The following is a 16326-nucleotide window of genomic DNA, read 5'->3' as shown; positions in this document are numbered from 1 at the left end:
ATACTACATGCAAACACACTAACAAAATAACACAGTATGCACATTATATGCTATAAAAAAAAAAACTAAATGAAAACTCCAGCAAAGCTAAAACTTCCGCTGAGTGACCTCCCAAACCTCCTGAATCTGAGGCATATAGGATATATGCAAATGACCCTTATGAATATCACGTCCGGCATACCTCTCAACTGTACAGATTTTCGCAGAATGCCCAGATTTTTGCCTCATATTTTTGGTGTGTTCCTCCTAAAATCTGTACTTTTCTGGCAAATAGCTGAGGATTGAAGTCATTAAATAATGACAAACATTTGAGTTTAAGACTCCACATCATTCAGAAAATTCAAGCTAATGCAAAACCTATTATTCTATCAACTTTCTAAGTTTCTAAGAGCGATATTAAAAATCTGACCCTATTTGTCCTCCCATCATTTTAGGCTTTGTCCAGATTTTTTGCTCTAAGAGGTTGAGAGGATGTGTTTCAGCTATATGGCGATTCTGAGTGCCCATGACTTATTTATTTTTAAGTCATTTCAATGGACAACTTCAGGCCAGTAAAGCCAAACCCCACTAGCTGTGGATATGCATATTTCGGCCTTGTTTGACCTCATCAACACAGCACAAGCAGCGTGTTTGACTAAGCATAACAAACACAGGGCTGTCATACCCAGCTGATGTCCATTACCATTAGGGTCACTGCAAAATATCCCAACTAACAAAATAAAACAAAGAATGAGAAGGTCACACATTTTCATTTAGTTTTTTTTATTGTTCTTTTTCTGTGTGTCCTTCTCATTCTTTGTTTTATCATGTTATATCCTAAATACAACACACACTGCAAAACAGAAAACAAGATTCATATGCATCACTGCACATAGTGCTACACACAATTCAGATACAATATGACACATAGGTAAGTATTTAATACTGCCTTACAGAGGTGTGCGCGCCACACACACACACACACATACACACACACACACACACACACAACACACTCACACACACACACACCACACACTCACTATGGCTGATCCATATCACGTATCATATCATAACAAGGTATCAGATCCATAATATTATACATTATACATACACAGCAGAACATAATAATACAAATAAACATTCAGTACAGACCTAAAACTAGCTGTCCATGCCAGAAAAGAACAGAACTCAATAACAGTATGAAATGCAGACCTACATGCAAATGCACACAATTGGACAAACTATTAATGCAGCATATCTACAAATACAAAGAAAAGAACAAACACTGCAAAATACACAGCTAGTGAGGAATAGTGTCCTGTATTTATTTATTGTTTGTTAACCAAGTAGGTATTTTTTTATAAGAGTTCTTTTCAGCCATGTCCCAGCCAATGGAGCAAAAACAATTATAGCTGATGCATTTACAAAAATATGTAATATACGGAGATAATGTATCAGTATGCAATGGTCAAGTATTCCAAAGATGACAGAAAGAGGTAAAGGTTCAGGGGCAGCACTGTATCTCAGTGGTAAGAGATCTGTCTCACAGATCCAGGGTTCATTCCTGACCTTCAGAAATAGTCTGCATGGAGTTTGTATGTTCTGTCTGTGTCTGCATGTATGTTCTCCAAGTGCTCTGGTTTCCTTCCATAAACTAATTGGTTGACTATTTCTATTATCAAAATTTTTAGCATAAATAGGAAAAATAACAGTTATAAAAGCATATTAACCCCCACATTGTTAAAAAATACAAAATAAATCAAATTCACAAATCAATCTGTAAAAAAGAACAAAATAAATAGTATTCACAAATCAATTTTCAGATGCACAGGTACCATGTAGATAATGGGCACCATCCAAAAAACTGTGGAAAGGTGTTGGCCTCATCAGCAGCCCAATGGGAGTTCTGGAGGACCAATCCTAGCAGATAATAAGGTATTTGTGGACCTACATATATTAGCTACAGGAACCTTTTAGTGACATACTGGAACACAACAGGGGTATCTCAGGCATCTGCCTCAAGAATGTTGCTTGCTGCAGCATGTGGGGGAGCATATATAGTTCCCACACACAGCCAGGGTATTTCTAGGATATAAAGATTCAAAGATTCAAAGAAAACTTTATTGTCATTTAGGTAACATAAGTGCAACCTAAACTGTTAGTTTTTATTATTTTTGCTTAGACTGTTTAATGCATTGATTGGTGAGTTGGGTACACATAATCTAAAGCTCTACTTAATTAGTTTTATGATTTGTGAGTAATTACATAAGGGATATCAAGATGAGAGGAAGCCCAACAAAAATAAAAACATTCATACAGAGGAAGGGAAAGGAAAAATAAAATAATACACAGAAAGGGAAAATACAAATCATGGATTTAAACATTATATCATTGAGTATTAATGTTCTAAATAACATTAAAGGGGGAAATCAAATATTTAAAACTTAATTAAACAGATGTTATATTTTGGTGGAAATGCAGATAAGAGAAACTGAAAATGAAAGATGACATTTTTTGCAGATTTTCACAACATGAAGTGTTCCCCTCCATTTAAAAGTAAAAGAAGACATGTAACAATATTTTGGAGGAGAAGTGTAGTCAAGCCCAAAATAATCTTTAAAAAAAGAAGCTCAAGATCTTATGTTTGTCATGATACGCTAGGACAGCTAGAAAGCGTTTCGATTACATACTCACTAATCAGCGGCCACGGTGGTGCAGCAGTTAGCATTGCCGCCTCACAGCAAGGGGTTCTCCGGTTCAATCCTCAGCTGGGGTGCTTTCTGTGCAGAGTCTACACATCCTCCCTGTGGTCGCGTGGGCTTCCTCCGTGTGCTCCGGTTTCCTCCCACATCCCAAAGTCATACTGTAGATGGATTGGATACTCTAAATTGGCCCTAGGTGTGAGTGTGTGCATGTGTGTGCCTTCAGTGGAAGGTTGGGTGTCGGGCTGGCGACTCGACACTGTAAAACTTCACTGCCAATCATGAGTGGACAGGTGATCTGCTGTGACAACCCCTAACTGGGAAAAGCCGAAAGAAGAAGAAGTGCAACGTAAACAAAATTTCTGGTATCAGCTTGCCATCAGCGTTCAGAGGCAATGTAAGTATAAAACGAATTAGACATGACGTATACACAAGTATTCTATGACTAATACACATTAAAATACTCCTTATAACCTATTTCTAATCAGGTAAAACTATCCATACATATAAACCTAAACATATGAACAAATAATACTGTACACAAAAAAGAGAAGAAAGGCAGTTTGTTAATATTGCACATGAGGAATTATTGCAATTGCACTTTTAAGAGAAAGATATTGCACTTCTGTAGGAATATATTAACTATAGTGTATTAAACAATGTATCACTTTCAGTAAAAATATTACTAGTGAGATCACATTTGGAGGTAGGAGATGTCCAAGTTGATGTCAGAGTTTATAAGCCTGATTACTGTTGGGTATAACCCATTTCCTTGAGTTACGGGGGCCATAGACTGTACCTACATTCAAATAAAAGCTCCTCCTGGTGAACTGGGAAGTAGGTACATAAACCACAAATGATATCACTACATCAACTGCCAAATGGTCTTTAATACAACAAGTATCATCTACAATGTGTATGCAGGCCACTCAAGCGATTATCATGACTCTCACATATAGCACACCTGTGATCTGTACCAGTGGTTTACGAGGGGTGTCTTCCCACAAGACCATCTTGTTTGTTATATCGGATATGCCTTGTAACCCTGGCTCATAACACATATAAAAAATCTGTAGCAAGCAGATTGCTACAGTTTAAAAAGATTTTTTAAAAAAAAATAAAGCATGAGTATTGAAGTGCTCTGTGCAGGCAGGTATAAACTGTAGCAACTGTTTGCTACAGTTTAAAAGAAGAATTTTTTTTTTAATAAAGCATGTTAAAGGAAGGCTGGGGGCAGAGCACAGAAATGGGACCTGAATGGCTCATGCATCTGATCACCTGACAGGTGTGCCAGTGGGAATGTCTGTTTTTTTTTGTTTGTTTTTTTTTCTATGCTGGGGAACGATTACATCTAAATGTAATAAGCCAATCACTTAGAGCTTATTTTGCTTTTGTTGCTCTTCACTTGAAGAGCTGACCTGAGGGGGTGTGCAATGGCTTATTTCACCAGCCCAGGGTGCTAATTGAACCAGGTATGCTTCTGATTATTTTACAGGTAATGTGGGCAGATTCTCATGATGTTTCACCTGCATTTGGTTGATATATTGGCACTTTTCCCTGCCCCACCCACAGACTTGTCTACTATACAGATTTTAGCATCAGATTTTTGGTCTGTTTTTCATAAAATTGTTGTTTTCTGGCAAATTAGTGGTTAATCATTAAAGATTAAAGTTAGAAAACAATAGCAGACATTTGTGTTTCAGACTTCATATCTTTCAGAAATATTCATGCTAATGCAAAACCTGTCATTCTATCAAACTTTCTAAGCTTGTAAGAATGATGTTTAAAAATTGTCCCTATTTTGGGGCCTTTGTCCCACTTATATTTATGGCTTTGTCCAGATTCTTGCTCTAAGAGGTTGAGAGGTATGCTACCCACTTTGTGTTGTTTTATGTTTTTTTTTCAATTAGCTGACATTTATAGCTATGTGATTAATTCTCCCTTATCCATTGTCTTTCACATCCCTGATTGTGTTACCATCTCTCTTCATAGTCGTCTATGTTATATGTTTGTTTGTTTGTTTGTTTGTGTGCCCCTACTACCCCCTCAACCCTCCTAGCTTCATCTTAATTCCCTTACTACCTTCTACAAGTTATCTTATCTGCATATAAGTATTACTGGGTCAAAACACAGATCAGCACAAATGTCTCATGGCCCTGTGAGGCGGCCACATAACTTCTTTCTCTAATTGCAACTGCATGCGCAAGACCATGCAGAGCTTCACTGGGACTTGTGCTCGACAGACAAGCATTACTGCTACTCCCATATCCATGCAGCTGTCCCATGCTCCTCTACGGTCTTTCTGCAGTCCCTACTGCAGATGTATATTTTACGAGCTGTTTCTCATGCACACTCATCTGGCCACATTTGTTTTTAGTAAATTTCAGTGCTCATCACATATGCACAGTAAACAGAGGAGGGCTGGCTGCAATCGTGGCCGCGGTGTTCCTGAATTCTGATAATTATTTTTCTAATTTTGCAATATAAATCCTTTTATTGAAATAGTGACTAATACAGATATTTTTATTATACTTTTGAGAAGTGTCTCAAATCTATCAAATACTAAGACTTTTGGGGTTCAGATCCATTTTAATGCCTACAAATGTCCATGATAGGTTAGCAGTTTATTGCCACCAGTTATGTACACATGGACAGTGCACTAACAGTAAGTAGCTAAAATTATTTAAATGCCACAATGGCAAGAGGCAGGAGAAATTGCTGTGTTAATTATGTGTAGCCTCAGTAAACATGTATCTCATGTACAGTTTTACCCCATATAAAGCAAAAGCAATTACATCTTGAAATCTGCTTAGTTTTAATGTGTCAAAAAGTGTTTTTGCCATTTCTCCTCATTCACTCTGGTTAAGTCATAATTCGGCCATTTGTGCCTGTCTAGCAAATATAGCTTTATTTATCTACATAAGCAAATGTGCAATAATGGCTTTGTAAAGTTGAATTCTGGTGACTGCCAAAAAGCAATTACTAGAAAATGGAAATCAAAGTTTAAACCAACTGTATTTGAAGTACTGAATATTGTGACAGGGATAAAAGATCTGGAAGTGGGATCATCAGAAAATGGAAGGAGCAAATTACATAGAAATAAATGTATGTCATTAATAGGTTAGTACTAAGCTAACTGCCCTTGTGAGCCATTTCAAGCCTGGCCACTTATCTCTTGTGAGATTCAAACCCTGCACCTTGTGTTTGTAAAGCAAACACCTTAACCATTAGGCCACCATTCCAACCCTGGAAACAATTCTTGCATTAGAATGTTCTAAAGAAGGAGTGAGTTTTAAGGGAAGGCAAGAATTGAGCAATTTATGTTATGTTGGACTGATGATGGTTATAGAAAAGAACATATGTGATGTATGATATATGTAACTGGGCACATGTTAATATGGTTTGTTTTCTTTTATATAAATGTTTGTTTTCCTATGTCGTAAGTGATAATTTAATAAAGGCATTAAAGAAACAAAAGTACAGTAATGCTAACTTTTCTTCCTGAAGGTATGAATATTTGATAACTGTCTAGCTTTATCATAAAATTATCTAGTAAGTAAGGATTTTAACCCCCTAAAATTATTATTGTTTAGTCCATCAAATATTACCTTTTATACTTTAATATCTGGAAAACATTGTTTTACAGTTTTTGTTTTAAAAACAGGTGTAGACATAGTTAAGAGTGGCATGAATGCAGAAATTAGATTTTGAAACAAAGTGAATACAACCATAGTGTATATGATTAATGCTTTCCTGAGTCCAGTTACTTCTGGGAATACAAGACATAAATGAATTATTGAATTGTCATTCCCTTTCTAAAACATACAGATTTTTACACAAGACTTGTTTCATAATAACAGCAAATAATGATTCACTATCCTGAATATCACACAAATTCAAAATGTAGTTCTGACTGTGACCCAGGTGACCATGATTTCACTAAAAGCTTAGGCACTGGAGGAGCCTGGCAGGGAGGGGAGAGGAATGAAGGACATGATCCACTTGCACTTGGGAGAAGGGAGCTGGTGCTCATGGAGCACTTGGGAAAGTATGATTTATTTATTTATTTTATTTATTTTACATTTGTTGACCGGGATTGTCCGACTGAGCTGAAGGGCCCTTTTTCAGCTGAGGCCCGGGGAGAAAAGCTCCAACATATTATACAATTTTCATTATAAATTAGCATTAAACAGCAAGTTACAGGATTATTACAAGGCAGCGTTGTTACCTCACAGTTAGACGTTGCACGTTCGATTCTCAGTTAGAGCGTCTTCTGTGTGTCGACATGCATGAATGGGCGTTCCTTCGTTGAAGGTTGTGCATTAGGCCCGGCAAGCCAGCATGTAAAAACCTACTGCCAATCATTAGCGGACCAGAGTTCCGCTGTGGCGACCCCTAACCAGGAAAAAGCCGAAAGACAGTAGACAGTAAGTAGCAATACAATATTATACAGTGTCAATAATTAGGAGTATAGCATAACTATTTCAAGATGTATAAAAAGAAATATGTCATTAAGATGAGTATAGTTTTTGGGGTAAGTGGTTACAAAAAAACAGTTTTATCATGATGTAGTTGCATGAAGGCAAAACATTTAAAATAGAAAGTTTCTCTGAGGCGATTTGCTTAATAGTTTTTAGAAGACAGTAGAAAGAGTAGTCAAGGAAGATTAGAGAGAGCTAGTGAGAAGAGTGAGTTAAGGGCAGGAAGTAGATTAAGAAATGGGAAGTAGGGAATGTTTAAGGAGGGAGAGTGCAGTGGCAGGACCAATAACTTTTAAAGTGCTCTTTGGTGGCTGTCTTAAATTGTTAAGGATGTGTAAGGGTCCTGATTTCTAGTGGGAGCCTATTCCAGGCAATAGTGGGGTGATAGTTGTACATGCTGTGTCCAAATTTAGATTTGGGTTTGTAGATTTGTAGTAGGTCTTGGCTAGAGCTTCGGAGAGGTTTGGAGGGAGAATAATGGGAGATGAGAGGGGATAGTGCTGGGCAGTAGGAAGGCTGGTATAGAATAGAATGGATGATCTGGAGCTGAGAGAGAAGAAGCTGGTGGGAAAATTCAAGCCAGTTTAGGTGTTTAGAAAGAGACAGTGATGGGATTTGTAGGTTTGTTGGGCAACAAATCTAGCTACCTTGTTGTAGGCAGATTCGCATTTGGTCAGGAGTGCCGAGTTAAGATTTGTGAGAATTTGAGAATTGTACATTAGACTGGGTAGAAGGTAGGTAAGAGAGAGAGTAATCTTGGCTTCAGAGGTAAGGAATTTCTTGTTACAGTAAAGGAGCCATAGTTTTGAACGTGTCTTTTTGATACAGTTATTAACATGCAAGTCAAATTTAAGCTGATCGTTGATGGTTACGCCTAAGAGCTTAGTACTGGATTCTACCTGAATGGGAGTGTTATTAAAGGATTGTATGGAGAAGGAGGGTTTAATATTGTTGAACTTTTTAGGTAGGAAGAGTAACAGCTTTGTTTTTTAAGGTTAAGGATGAGCTGGTTGTTGGAGAGCCATGTTTGATTTCTCTTTTGGAGACCAGGGAATCAATTCCTCATGCATATTTTGCCGGTAATATCCATTGTGGAAAACAGGAATAACCAGCATGGTCAGTTCATTGCACATCTCCCTTCTGCTGCTTAGCTGGACATGACTGGAGAGTTAGGGCCATAAAACATTATTGAACTATTTTTGATGGCCTCCTTAATGATGCCAACATTTACCATTGGTGGTAACAGAATGAACGGGTACATTTGGGCTGAGATGTACCTGATTCATGAGGGGGGGGGGCAAATAACAACAATAATAATAATAACAACATATGGAGACAGGGATACCACTCAGGTGAGGTCATGGTTAAGCCACCTTGATCACCTTTCCAAACAATTTTAGATTATCCTCCATGCCGGAAAAATGACAGAAAGCATTTCTGAACTTAATTAACTCATCTTTTCATAGGAGCAGCTAATATATTCATACAGTAGAAATTAAGTAAAGGTAGATGGAACATTTTATTTAACTTACAGAGACCTAATAATAAAAAATATTATGGTTAAAATGCCTCATATGTTTTCTTCAAATGTAGAATAGTTTTAATTATCTATTACACCTTATGGCATTTTATAAACCAAGCCCAAAAGTTTAAAGGCTAAATCATTGTTCAAAGATGTTAATAACTTTAGCCAGAAACAGGTACTGCATTTTTACCTAGGATTTTCCAGTTAGAAACCTTTATTCATTTTGTCTCAATTTCTCTGACTGTTTCTTCACTCCATTTAATATTCTCTTATTACTGTTTATTTTACCTTTTCTATCAATTCTCCAATTTTGTTCAACAGAATCTTCATAAATACTTCTCAAACTGTATTGATTTCTTTTAAGGTGGTGTTACTACTGCTGTTGTTTTTGTCGCAAGTTCTATATAAAATATTTTTGGGTCTTATTTAAATGTTTCTTTTGTGCTTTTCTTTTATATTTTTCTATATACCTTCTAAGATTTTCTCCATTGTTTTTAATTTCTCCAAATGCTTAGGGTTTAATACTACAACAGGAATGGACCCCATTCATGTGTCATGGTATTATTAAAGTTCCTACAATTTGTACTGCTCCAGTCTTTAATGCTTGCCAAAAGTGCTCATTTCAGCACCCACAATGTACCCAGAATTGCCTCCTTCTGTATTTCATATGGAAATACATGCACTGGAAGCATATTTAAATATGCTTGAAAACGCGTCTTTATTAGCCCTGTTGCTCCAACTCCTACTGGGGCTATCTGGCTTTCCTCATTCCATTTTGCTCTAGTTTAGACTTACATATCCTCCATTATAGCCTCACATAATCTACACAAAAGGTCCAGCCAAAGGCACAAAAGAAATCTCCAAAGAAACAAATTACTCTCTTACATTCCCCAAACACAACTGGAAAAAATTTAACATTCTTACAGGAAGAAAACCTCCTCATGACACCTACTCTACATGCACCATGCAATGTGGTGCAACAAAATTTTCTCCAGATTTCCTTAAAGAATTCAGCAATTTCCAATCAATAAACTCCACACCCACCCCCACAGATCATGAAGTTCCCACCCCACAACCATTTATCCCCCTTTTCCACTTCAAATGAAGTCTCTACTCTACTTGAAAATATTCTTACTGAAGCCGCCTGGATATGACAACATGAACCCCAGGTTCATTTATCACTGCATATATCATCTATGTCTTCCTTTCACCCACATATGATCTGTCACGCACAAAACATCATGTCACAGATTTGGAAAACTGCTCTAATTAAACCATCCCCAAAGTAAACCAGCTAAAAACACACTTGCCACAGCTGTCCAATATCCACCTTAACAACTCTGGGCAAACCTCTAGAAAAGATAGTCTGCAGCCAAATCTCTCTATATATATCCAGCAATACCACCTTTGTACAAACTACTATTACAGCACTTTGATCCATAACCGATGACATCCTGCAAAACACTGATACAGGCCACCTTACAGGCACCCTACTTATAGGCCTGAGGAAGCCATTTGACCTCTTTCACCACTATCTTCTCCAAAACAAACTAATTGAAATTGGTATCAGTCCAGATGCCATTCCCTGGTTAAAAACTTTCTTACTGACAGACACTTCAGAATTAAAATAGGATCCTCCCAATCAGAATCCGCTCCTTTTATCAAAGGTATACTACAAGAATCCATTCTTGCCCCCCTTCTTTTTACCACATTCATTAACAAACTTCCTGATGACCTCCCCCATCTCCCATTAATCCTCTATTTTGACAACATGGTCACTTACCAATCACTCTCGCATTAACATTCATTTCCAACTCAAATCTGACTTAATAAGCTCCACCAATGGCTCATAAACTATAAACTACTTTTGGAAAGCCACAGAAAATTCATCAAGCATCTGACTCTTTAACTATCCTTGACCTACATAAGCATTCCATACAAACAGCCTCCACCTTCAAATACCTAGGATTATGGCTTGATTGGCCTATTAACTTCCATTTCCACAGTGTGAGAGCAAAATAAAATCCCTCTTCTTCTAGGACAAAATGATCTCCCTTATTCTATCCCAACCAGTCAAAGCAGTCATCGACACGGAAGTTCTAGTTTCTTAGCTTGAATATGGACCACCCATTTTCAGTTCTGCCTCCTATAAAATGCTACCACATTCAGATAATCTCTACCAGCATCTGCCACTTCATTACAAATTTACCTTTCTGCGAGCATCACTGTACCACCCTAGAAAAAGCTAAATGACAATTCATAAAACAAATATCTAAATTATTGTTAGGATCCCAACTCTACAAACTTCTCCATCTCCAGACATTTACTCCCCTTGCTGCTAAACTGCATGAAAAGCCTCCTTATGCAATCTGAGATATTACTGACAAGCCACATCAACTCTCATTACCCACAGAACCAAACGCCACAACACTGCACATGTATTCTCCGGTCTGGCACCTACTCTTTGGGAAGCTCTTCCCCATTGACCTAAAAGAAATTAACATAACTCCAAATTCAGAATGCAACTCAAAAAGCCCTTCTTCATCCAAGTTAAATATTTCTGCTTCAATACCGGACATATCACCTAACACAGTATCATTAGACTTTATTAGCCTGTTTTGTATCACATGTAATATGAGAGGCTATGTCTCCCTTTGTGGAGTTCATATCCTACAGGAAAGAGCCCACTATTTTTTTTGTTTGCTCAGTATGTGTACAAACCTAAACAGTAACTCTCAGGAGTTTGAAAATGCTTTTTACCTAATGACGTGCACAAACTTAAACAGTAATTTTCATTTATTTGAAATATTTTCTACTACTCATTTGGAACTTGGGCTTTTCTTTTGTTGTTAGGATTGAGAAAGGCAGGGGGACAAAAACTAGCCTCCACGTTTGATTGACAAACACCCATACTGATTATATCAGCCTCTTATATCATATAGCCCTGCCCTGGGCTCCATGGCACCACCCCATCTCTCAGGAGACTGGTTACCTGCCCTTTCTCTAGATCCCGCCCAGTTTCCAACCCTTTATCTATTCAGGTACAGAGGTATCTAGCCCTGTTTTACACTGACTTCACCACCTGGAGTCAGAAGACAGGAAGAATCTGAGCAGAAGAGCCCTGACTTCACCATCTCAAACGTGAAGAGAGGAAGAATCTGAACAGAAGTGGCCTCGCTAATTGGTAGACCCAGGAAGAGGTTGATAGTGAAGACCCAGGACTGGAAGACCATAGAACCACACTCTGAGAACAGGGGCATTCTCCCTGTCACTGTGGATACCACAGGACAACCAGGTATAGATATTCTAACCACTTGGCCTGTATTTAACAAAATTACTATAATCTGCAATACAGGGAAAATTGTTTCCCCGGGGCCCCACTCCACACTGCTGTACTATTTACACTGTAAGCACAGTTTGTCTATACTGATATCTTAGGGTCCCACTCCACACTGCTGTACTAGTTACACCATAGGCACAGTTTGTCTGTATTGTTATCTTAGGGCCCCACTCCACACTGTTGTACTATTTTAACCATAGGCACAGTTTGTCTATAATGTTAGCCCAGATCCCCACTCCACACTGCTGTACTATTTACACCACAGGGACAGTTTGCCTATACTCAAAGAAGACCTGAGATGCTTATTTATTAAAGGTTTTGTTTACTCTGCACTTCACCAAGATAGATGGTAGATTTTTATTCCGTGGTCACAAGAAGCCTACACAAAAGGTTCTGAGGTCTCAAACTTTACTTACATTTTTTCTCCTACTTGTAAGCATTCATGAGCCCTGTAAAATGAGCACTGTGACTTGTTTTCTATTATAAGCTTGTTCTTTGTATGAATATATTGTTCAAAATCTGAAAGTCATCTAGTGTGGCTCTAAGTGATTGCCTTCCTTGTATATGAAAAGGTCTGTCTTCATCAGGAAGAAGAAGAATCAGGACTAGTCACATTAAGCATGTGCATGATCCTCTTATAAGCAGGCACTCTAATCCTTTTTGCCAAACAAGAGATTAGTCTTTCACAGTGGATTTCAGGAGATAGGAGCTCCATAAACATGAGCACAGCCTCTAATATTACATGTGATACAAGCAATGATTAAGACAAGTCAGACCAAAAGATGTTCTGTAATAAAGCTTTCATAATTTCCTTCTAGAAATATGAGTCCCACAAAGGGAGACACAGACTCTCATATTACACCTGATACAAAACAGGCTAATAAAGGCTGTTGATAGCCTCATAAAAGCAGGCATTTTCAATGATCAAATCATAAAATGCTTTGCAAACCACTCTATTAGATGGACCTGACAAAACTCAGGTGAAAATGTTTTGTTAGATATAGTTCTATAGTGGTAGCTTATGGTGAGTTGTCATGTTTTGTTTGTTAAAAATAAAAATAAAGACCTTCAAACAAAGAACGTGGTTCCACGGGCTGCTGAGCTAGTAACCCCCATGGATTTTTCAGGAATATTCAAATAAGGGACTAGCCTCTAAGCCTTGGGACTGGATCCTTGTATTTCCATCTCAAATATTTTCCTCCAATCAGCTACCCCGGACCCTTTCACTGTTCTCTGTAACTGCCTTTAAATAACTGACCTGTTGAATGTAATGTATTAGAACACTGATTCATCTCCTACTTAAATGAACAAACTATTTGAAAATTCAACAAGGTGCCTTTATTCCTCCCACAGAAGAAGAGAGATTCTCCTAGATCCACAGAAGAAGAGAGAGTCTCCTAGATCTGCTAGCTAAAGTGATTTTATCTGGATTAATCCTTTTTACTCTGTTTCTTGTTAGTGTTGTCACCCTGTGGGTCACAGGTGGGCTACCAGACCTGACTCGAACCTTCTGGATTATCTCTGTTTACATTACTCCATTTTCTGCTTGGAAGTCCAGTTTACTACATTATTCCATTTTCTGCTTGGAAGTCCAGTTTACTCTTACCAACATCTCTTGACCATTGTATATTCTTCAAATGGATCTTTGTTTCTCAAATGTATCATTCCAAATTTCTTGGTACCAAATCTAAGATGCTGTGCAGTTAACAATTATTCCAACTTTGTTATATCCCTCCTTTATTTTTACTACCAGTTTTTACTACTCGTATTATGTAATGGCTAGTTTTCATATTTTTTATGGTGGCTTCTAGACTTTTCATAATTTAAATTTTAAAGAAAAAGAATTGATTCAAGTGGTCTACAGTCACTTTACTTCTGGAAAACCAATTTATTTTTAGGCTTACCACTTTAGGACCCATCTCTAGATTGGTTAACTTACTAATTTTATTGTATAGGACTGTGCTCGGTAGAGTGTTAATTGGATGCAGACAGGTCATATCTACTATAAAATTTTGATCTAGTTCTTTGGTCAAATAATGTAAATAAATCCGATACATTAGACATTGCTTTCCCACTATGAGGTTTACTATATTGTGCATTTATGTTATACTACAAAGTGGTGTTTGTATTACACAATACATTTTCAGTGGTGACACCACATAAATTGTGGTAGTGGTTCAGACAAAAATAATCTTGCACTGATTCCTTCTTACTTGCATTGCTGAGTTATACATATTTGTTGATGCTGGTTTATACATATTTGTCGATGCTGGTATGAAGACTGGATTGCTTATTAGAGCTGCTAAAAGATTTAATGTGTTGGATTTTCTGTTCAAGAGCTAACACCTGTTTTTTTTTTCTTTTATTTTTTTTGATAATAAAGTTTTCAGTTTTCAGACATTCAAAGTTTTTTAGTATTAGCAAGCAGCTTGAAAGAGAAGGAAAAATAAAACAAGATATCAATTAGACTGAAAATGAAGACAGAAAGAAAATACTTTTTCTATTTCTTTTTTTTTTTTTGCTTTCAGTCTCTGTGTGACCATCAAGCATCCTTCACATTCATGCAGTTGGCCTATTTCTTCCACTCAGAGATAAGACTTTTACAGCCCACTCATTCTTTATAAGGACAAGGATAGAGTAACAGAAGCAGCGTTAATATTCATATTTTGGTTATCCGGGGTTTTTACTATATGACCTAGCAGTTCCATTGAGCATGCCCACTACACCCCATGGGGTAGCATGCAATGGGCATAAATGACTGTCTTCTTTGAGATGATTTCCCCACAATGGCTCAAACCCCTTGAAAGCAAAACATCTTCATTGATCAGTAGTATCCACTAGGGATACTACATGAAGTCCAAACTTCCCAGACATGTACCCCTTAGCCCTTCCCAAAAGAGGAGAAAGCTAGATCTGCATCACGTTTCTCTCTCACTTGCTAGTTTCTCTTACACTTGTGTCATTATTTGAATCTGGGTTTGGTGGGTCATAGTCAAAGCTTTATATCTCTATGCCATGGAGTTGGCCCCATGATAAGACTCATTGTCAGTGTCAGTAGAGCAATGACCTACAATTTAATAACTTTTAAAAGTCCTAAGAAACTTAGTGGACTGGTAGGTTTGCTGCAAATATTGAAACATAGTGGATCTATAAATCTGATTCTTATTCAAGAAAGCATACTGAAGCTGTGGCTTCCTGAATCTGTTCACTGTATAGATGAACTAAGATTAGCCCTGAACTGCAGTTTTACAGAGTGTTAGACAAAATGATGGGAGACAAGACTATGTCTGCAAAATACAATGGCTATTTACAAGCTTAGATGATATTTGGAACTAATTTAATATCTTGCAATGCCTTAAAGATTGTTTTAGCAGTGAAAGTAGCAACAAAAATGTGTAATATGTGCAAGGAAGGTAGAATATTGTGGTATGCAGCACAGCATGAGATCAGAGCTGTTAACTGTGTATACTCAAAACTAAGTTTTGCATGCTACAAAAGTTTTGAGAAACAGAATACTGCACTATACCCGAAGTTTAATAAAAATGTGGTTGAACTGGCACATAAAGCACGTAGAAGTAAAATAAACACTTTAGATGTTTTATGCTGAAAAAGCAGATAGGAACTTCACTACTTATTGTTCATGGAATGTCCTAGATGACAGTGGCAGAATAGGGGCACACAGCAAACATTTATGTTCAAGGGGATGTGAGGTCCAAATGTGCAAAAATGTGCACCGCGCTTGGCAGAAAAGAAAATGAAAGGGTATCCTGTGAACAATGAGACTAATTCTTAGAGTTGTAAAGGGAAATAAATTAACTGAAATTCAGAGAACAAAGTAGCAGAGATTTGCAACTTGCTGATATAGTGCTGTAAACATATATAGATTCATAGATTCACAGATTCATAGACCGTTAGTAGGCTTACAACCCAGGGGCCTTTTTAAGCCTAGCCAAGTTTTCCCAAAAGAATAATGATATCCTGCATCCAAATAAGACATTGATGGCCAGGCATTTATAAGCTACCTCTGTCCATAAGGGACATGGCTTCCAGGCCCAGTGTAAATTCCATAAGGGACATGGCTTCCAGGCCCAGTGTAAAGTTCCTGCTCCTTATTCACTTGTCTAGGTTGTGCTTAAGCTGGGTAGTGGATGAACTCAGCTTCATATGGGTGGGAAGCGTGTTCCATACGACGGACAGTCTCTGGAACACATATCAGGGAAGGTATCAGAGAGAAAGACTCCTAGATCCGCTAGCTAAAGTGATTTTATCTGGACTAATCCTTTATACTCTTGTTTC

The 16326-nt window shown here is 37.6% G+C and overlaps 1 protein-coding gene across 1 annotated transcript in view; it reads left to right on the top strand.

The window, feature by feature from the left end:
• LOC122814988 (cat eye syndrome critical region protein 2 homolog) overlaps positions 1-16326 on the top strand; it is a 2862500-nt gene that overhangs the window by 1833302 nt on the left and 1012872 nt on the right. The gene's annotated exons all lie outside the window — the stretch shown is intronic.

The sequence above is a fragment of the Protopterus annectens genome, chromosome 11.part0 (assembly GCF_019279795.1).
Source record: "Protopterus annectens isolate FY-2018-M chromosome 11.part0, PAN1.0, whole genome shotgun sequence".
Taxonomy (NCBI): domain Eukaryota; kingdom Metazoa; phylum Chordata; order Ceratodontiformes; family Protopteridae; genus Protopterus; species Protopterus annectens.
Note: the sequence above shows the minus strand (reverse complement) of the source record. Positions and strands in the feature narration are given on the sequence as shown.